The sequence below is a fragment of the Haplochromis burtoni genome, unplaced genomic scaffold (assembly GCF_018398535.1).
Source record: "Haplochromis burtoni strain Fernald_Lab_line unplaced genomic scaffold, NCSU_Asbu1 Contig_18, whole genome shotgun sequence".
NCBI lineage: Eukaryota > Metazoa > Chordata > Actinopteri > Cichliformes > Cichlidae > Haplochromis > Haplochromis burtoni.
In genome coordinates, this window is record NW_024582379.1 from 4,114,911 (window position 1) to 4,120,910 (window position 6,000).

The window sequence follows — 6,000 nt, forward strand, 5'->3', positions numbered from 1 at the left end:
CCATGTTACACAGATGCTCCCACAGTGCTCCACTACAGGTCACTCCCCCGGATGTGTTACATTCTTCTCTTGGCAATGTTTGCTTTTCCTCTCATAAGTCTATAAATACCAAAATAAGATCTCTCTTTCAGGATGCAATGGTCTCTGTTCCATCAGCCATATTTTATTGGGCCAATTTTGTAACAGATATTGAATGGAAAAAAGTTTGGACTTTACCACAAAGGTTTTTCTTGACAAACAAAATTAAAGAGATTTCTTTTAAGTTGATTCATAAGTTTTACCCTACCAAACAATATTTGTCCAAATTTATGGCTGAAATAAATGTAAATTGTACCTTCTGTCAAGAGCAACCTGAAACAGTTTCTCATCTGTTTTGGTCATGTAAATTTACGTGTAAATTCTGGAAGGATTTCCACAAGTTTATTACTGACTTTGTTCTCCCTAATCTTCAACTGTACTATAAGGATGTTATCTTTGGCTATTATAATTTTAAAGACATTTTAATATATTTTAAATAAAGGATACTTTGATATACATTTTACTGTAAGGTTGGAAATGTGTTTTCTTCACTATGAAATATCTTTTGAAATGCATTTTGTTTTGAAAAAAGATATTTTCAATTTCAAAAATATATTTTTTTGAGCATCACAAATACAACATATATTTACCATATATTTGAAATATATTTTGGCCAGGAAAAATGTATTCTTTTACCGTATGGGCGTGCTGCCCCTAGTTAAAATATTATACTCATATTCTAGGAATACAGGACTATTGCAGTTCTTTTTTTTTTTTTTCTTTCTTTTTTTTTTTTGCCTGTCCCATTTGGTTCTTTAGCCGTCAGAATTGTTGTCTGAAGACCAACAAGGATACCCAATGGATTTATTTTGCCAAATGGATCATCGTGGCATTGCCGTATTGGTCCATTTGATCGACCTTTGTTTTTATTATTTATTTTATTTTATTTTCAGTTGTTACAGACGGGACAGACATGAGTGAGGGATAGGAAAGGGAGAAAGAAAGAGGAAGGAAAAGAAAAACAGAAGGGGAGAGGGACAGTGAGAAAGGGGGGGGAAAAATGAGCTGGTACATACCTGAGCGCCCAGCCCCGGACACCAAGAACCACCAATGCACCGACCCCTGAGGGCATCAGTCACCGGCAGGGAGTGTGGTGAGGGGAGATAGGCCTTGGAGGGCCTGGGAGTTCCCAGAGAGGTGGAGTCTAAGACCCGACCTGACATATAGACACAGACAAACAGGCACACACAGACACAAACATGCATTCCCACCCTCATGCACACATATACAAACACTCAGCACTCACCCAACGTAAGGATTGACATAAATGGACATGTACACACAATCACACTCCCCAAACATACTCTATACCCCGGGTCCAGGTACCCTCGCCCCCAGAGGGGGAAACAGAACCCAGACCCAAGAGATGTTACCCTTCCCCCCGGGGTGGAGGCAAGCAGACCGTCCCAGGCTCCGCAGCAGCAGGGAGGCCAATCGGACAGCCAACATCTCCTCCCAGCCCCCCCGCCCCGATGGCTAGCAGAGAACGGGGGTGTGTGAAGACCCCATACCTCCCTCCTCCCGCTCATGTGTAGTGTTGCTGCGTGTTGTTCTAAAGTGCATTTAAAACAAGGGAGAGCATGGTGCTGCTGCCAGAGAGCAGCAGGTGTTAGCACGGCCCCTCTGCTGCAATTAAACATGACTTGCGGTGAAGCTCTATGGAGTGGCTCGATGGACAAAAACATAAATATTACACATGTGGCCCAGAGAAAGAAGACTCGCGTTGTGAGTTTGCTAACCCTGATGTTTCCCTGCACATCAACGATTGCTGTTAAAGCAGAATTGAAGTGTACTGTTCAAACACAGGGATTTTAAGTGGCACCACAGTAGGTTAAAACAAACAAACAAACATAAAAAAGACATGTCGGTTTTTCCTGTGACTTTCATATTGTGGACAGTTAGAGCAAGGAATGCCAATTTCTCATGGTGAATCTTCAAAGACTGCTTCAGTGGTGCACTGATCAGGTGATGAAAGCTGAACTTGTGTGAATTTCACTCTGGGTCTGTAAAAACTCAGATGAGCAATGTTCTGCCTGTAAAACATTGGTTTGATGTGTAAGTAACTAATCCACACAGGATTATTTATAATAAAAGCATTTTTTAAAATTGTGGATTTACTACTTTTCCTTGATTATTAAAGGACTACAACCCCCAAACTAGTCATTACCTTTGCTTTAATTTTTTTTTTTTTATTATAGCGAAAGTAGTCTTCAGGAAAAGTTCTCCAGGCTTCTTGAAGGACATTCAATTCAATTCAATTCAAATTCAAATTTTATTTTTATTTGTCACGTACACAGTCATACACAGTACGATATGTAGTGAAATGCTTGGACAACTGCTCGTGACCTAAAGAAAACAAAAAAGGAAAAGGCTATGAATAAGATAGGAAATAAATATGAAAAATTAAAAAGGGTAAATTTAACTAGGAAGGAATAAAATATAAATTAAGGTTAAAAATGAAATAACTGTACAACACAAATTAGAATGAAGGGTAAATTTAACTGGGAAAGAATAAGATAAAATATATAAATTAAAGTTGAAAATAAAATAACTGTACAACAAAATACACAATATAGAACTATATAAGAATGTATGAAGAAATCTAAATAAATAAATATATACACAATAACAGCAGCTGTACAAGTATTAACTGGAAATGAAGAATATAATGTCCAGTGTTGTGCAATCCACATTATGTCTTGTGCAGTGCAAATATGCTTAAAGTGATTTAAGTGATGAAGTGAAAACAATGTCCAGAATGTCCAGTGTGTGTGTAAGAACTATATGTGTGGGTCAGTACTGTGTGGTGGTGTGATTGAGAGACCGTATCGCCTGCGGGAAGAAGCTCCTCCTCAGTCTCTCTGTGTTGGTCTTCAGGGAGCGGAATCGCTTTCCTGACCTCAACAGAGAGAACAGTCTGTTGTTGGGATGGCTGAGGTCCTTCACGATCTTCCTGGCCTTGGTCCAGCACCGCCTGCTGTAGATTGAGTGCAGGTCAGGGAGCTCGGAGCGGATGGTGCGCTCAGCTGACCGCACAACCCTCTGTAGAGCTCGTCTGTCCTGCATGGTGCTGTTCCCGAACCAGGTTAAGATGTTTCCCGTCAGGATGCTCTCTATGGTGCACGAGTAAAAGTTCCTGAGCACCTTGGAGGGCAGTTGGAAGTCTCTCAAGCGTCTGAGGTGGTAGAGACGCTGACGGGCCTTTTTCACCACGGTGTTGATGTGACAGGACCATGACAGGTCCTGCGTGATGTGAACTCCGAGGTATTTGAAGCTGTCCACTCTCTCCACTGGGCACAATTCAATTCAATTTTATTTATATAGCACCAAATCACAACAACAGTCGCCTCAAGGCGCTTTATATTGTACAGTAGATCGTACAATAATAGATACAGAGAAAAACCCAACAATCATATGACCCCCTATGAGCAAGCACTTTGGCGACAGTGGGAAGGAAAAACTCCCTTTTAACAGGAAGAAACCTCCGACAGAACCAGGCTCAGGGAGGGGCGGGGCCATCTGCTGCGACCGGTTGGGGTGAGAGAAGGAAGACAGGATAAAGACATGCTGTCAAAGCTCCTCTTTGGATGTTGGCTGCCTTTTATTCCCTTCTTTGTCAAGATGATCCCACTATTCACTAATGTTGAGGTCCAGGGTTTGGGGAGGCCAATACACAACTGATAGAAAAACACATTATGGAATGCTATTTGAAGATGGTGGTGTTGTAAATGCTATTGTATAATTACGTTAGCACAATGGTGATAGGAAGGCCCCAACCCCGCCTTCCTAATGTGGGAGCCAACCGATAGGACCACTCCCTCCATGTCTGCGACCAGTGAGACCACAATCATCCCCATCTAACAAGGTACCAGTGATATGAGACACATATGTTGCTTTCCACTTGTATGCACAATCATACTGGGTCACAGGTGGTATAGGGGAAGTCTAGTAAACAGGTCCCTGGTGGCAGGAAACTAAGTCCGTGGGTCAGAGGGGGCCAGCCGAGATTCAGTCTCTGAGCATGTTACATGTAGGACACTGGGTTCTGTGTTCCCTCTGTTTAGTTTCTGCCCATGTGTTCCTACTCTTCTCTGTCTGTTACTGTTTCTCTGAGTCCAGTCTGTGCATTTCCTGTTTTATTTTGAAGGTCTGTGTCTTATGTCAGTGTGTTCAGTTTTGTGCTCTCCCTGTCTCGTCTGTGTAATCAGTGTCAGCCGTGTCTCCCAGCTGTTTCCTTTCAGTCCTGTTTACCTCTTGTATTTAGTGTCTGAGTCTTCCCCTGCTCGTCGTTGCGTCGTTCTTCATTCTACTCTGTTTGTTCTGTTTGCCCGGTTTCCTGTCTGTTGCTTCCCCAGTTTAGTTAGTTTTCTGTTCAATTGGCAAACTCCCTATAAAGACGGGTGTTTTGACTTCACGTTTGCCTTTGTGAGTCCTGCTCTTGGGTGCCTGCCTGCCTTCACACAGGCATGACATTTTCTTCTTTTCTTTCTGTTATTTATCTTCCTTCGTTGAGTCTCTGTTTCCTCCTTTTCTGCTTTGCAGTTTTTCACTTTTTCCTTTTTATTTGTTTTCTGTGTTTGTTCCTGCTGCTTTTATTAGATGCAAGCTCTTCTGCAGAAAGAAACACAATGTAGGACACATGTAGCTTTGAAAGATGGGTGCAACACTGACTGTCCAGCTCAGCTCAAAATTCAGTGTTTAGACATTTTTCTAGCTCTCCCATCTTCTTCTTCTTCATCCTCCTCCTCCTCCTCCCTTGGTCTCCTCCTCGAACCGCCTGGTACTGGGTTGGGGGGCAATAGCACAGGAGCATCCTGGCCATTGTCTCCATCGTCATCACTGTCATCTGTGTCACTATCAGGAACACTTTCAGTGTCGCTCTCAGATCCCTCATCTTCCCACCACCACCTCATTTCGTCCATTGGATCTTCTTCTGCTCCATTATTGTACAAGGGTCGTTCTATTTCTAGAGGTGGATTTCTTTCTCTGTAATCTCCTGCTCCCATCTCTGCTAAATGAATGACCAATGGTTGTTCTATTTGTTGAGGTGGATTTCTTTCTCCGTTATCTCCTACTCCCATCTCTGCTCCATTAATGACCAAGGGTCGTTCTATTTGTTGAGGTAGATTTCTTTCAATGTTATCGGCTACTCCCATCTCTGCTCTATTATTTTCCCAGGGTCCTGCTATTTCCTGGGGAGGATTTATTTCGATGCCTCCTACTGGAACATCAACTGCCTCCTCTTGTTGTGGCAGTTGATTATCAACTAAACCAAGCAACTGATCGATTTCAAGCCAGGGGAACATCATGTGAACTGCTATAAGATTTCTCTGTTGCAGCCATTCCAAAACCAGCTCATCGACTGCTAGCCCTACACCAACATGGTTTTGTTCACCATTGTCATGGTTTTGTTCACCATCGCCATGGTTTTGTGAGCCGCCTCCTCTATCCATTTTTTGAAACTGGTCGGTACAGCTGTCAAACTTTAGCTGATTGGTATAGAACTTTTAAAATGTCCTTGAAAAAGAGTTTAAATCGCTTTAGCAAACCGTTTAAAAACACGGAGCAAATGTGAACTAATCGCAACTGATTGCTGTGAGGAACACTGCGAACTAACGGCTATTTGAGGATTTTCAGAGATCAAAGTCAAGATTTTGATTGGTTGTGCTTTGATCTGACTTTTGTGACGTCATCGAATTCGGTTCATTGTGATGACGGTCAACGTTCTGCTGATGAAAAAATGTCGCCGGTGACTGAAACTTTTACAGGTTGTAGGTTTGCTTATAATAATCAGTCCGCTGTAACTGTATGCCAGGCGTTTATTAGCAGCCAACATGAACGTCCGTACACTCGTAACAGGAAGTACACATAACCCCTAGAGAGAACCACAGCGACACCTGCTGGAACTCTCCGTAACAGCAG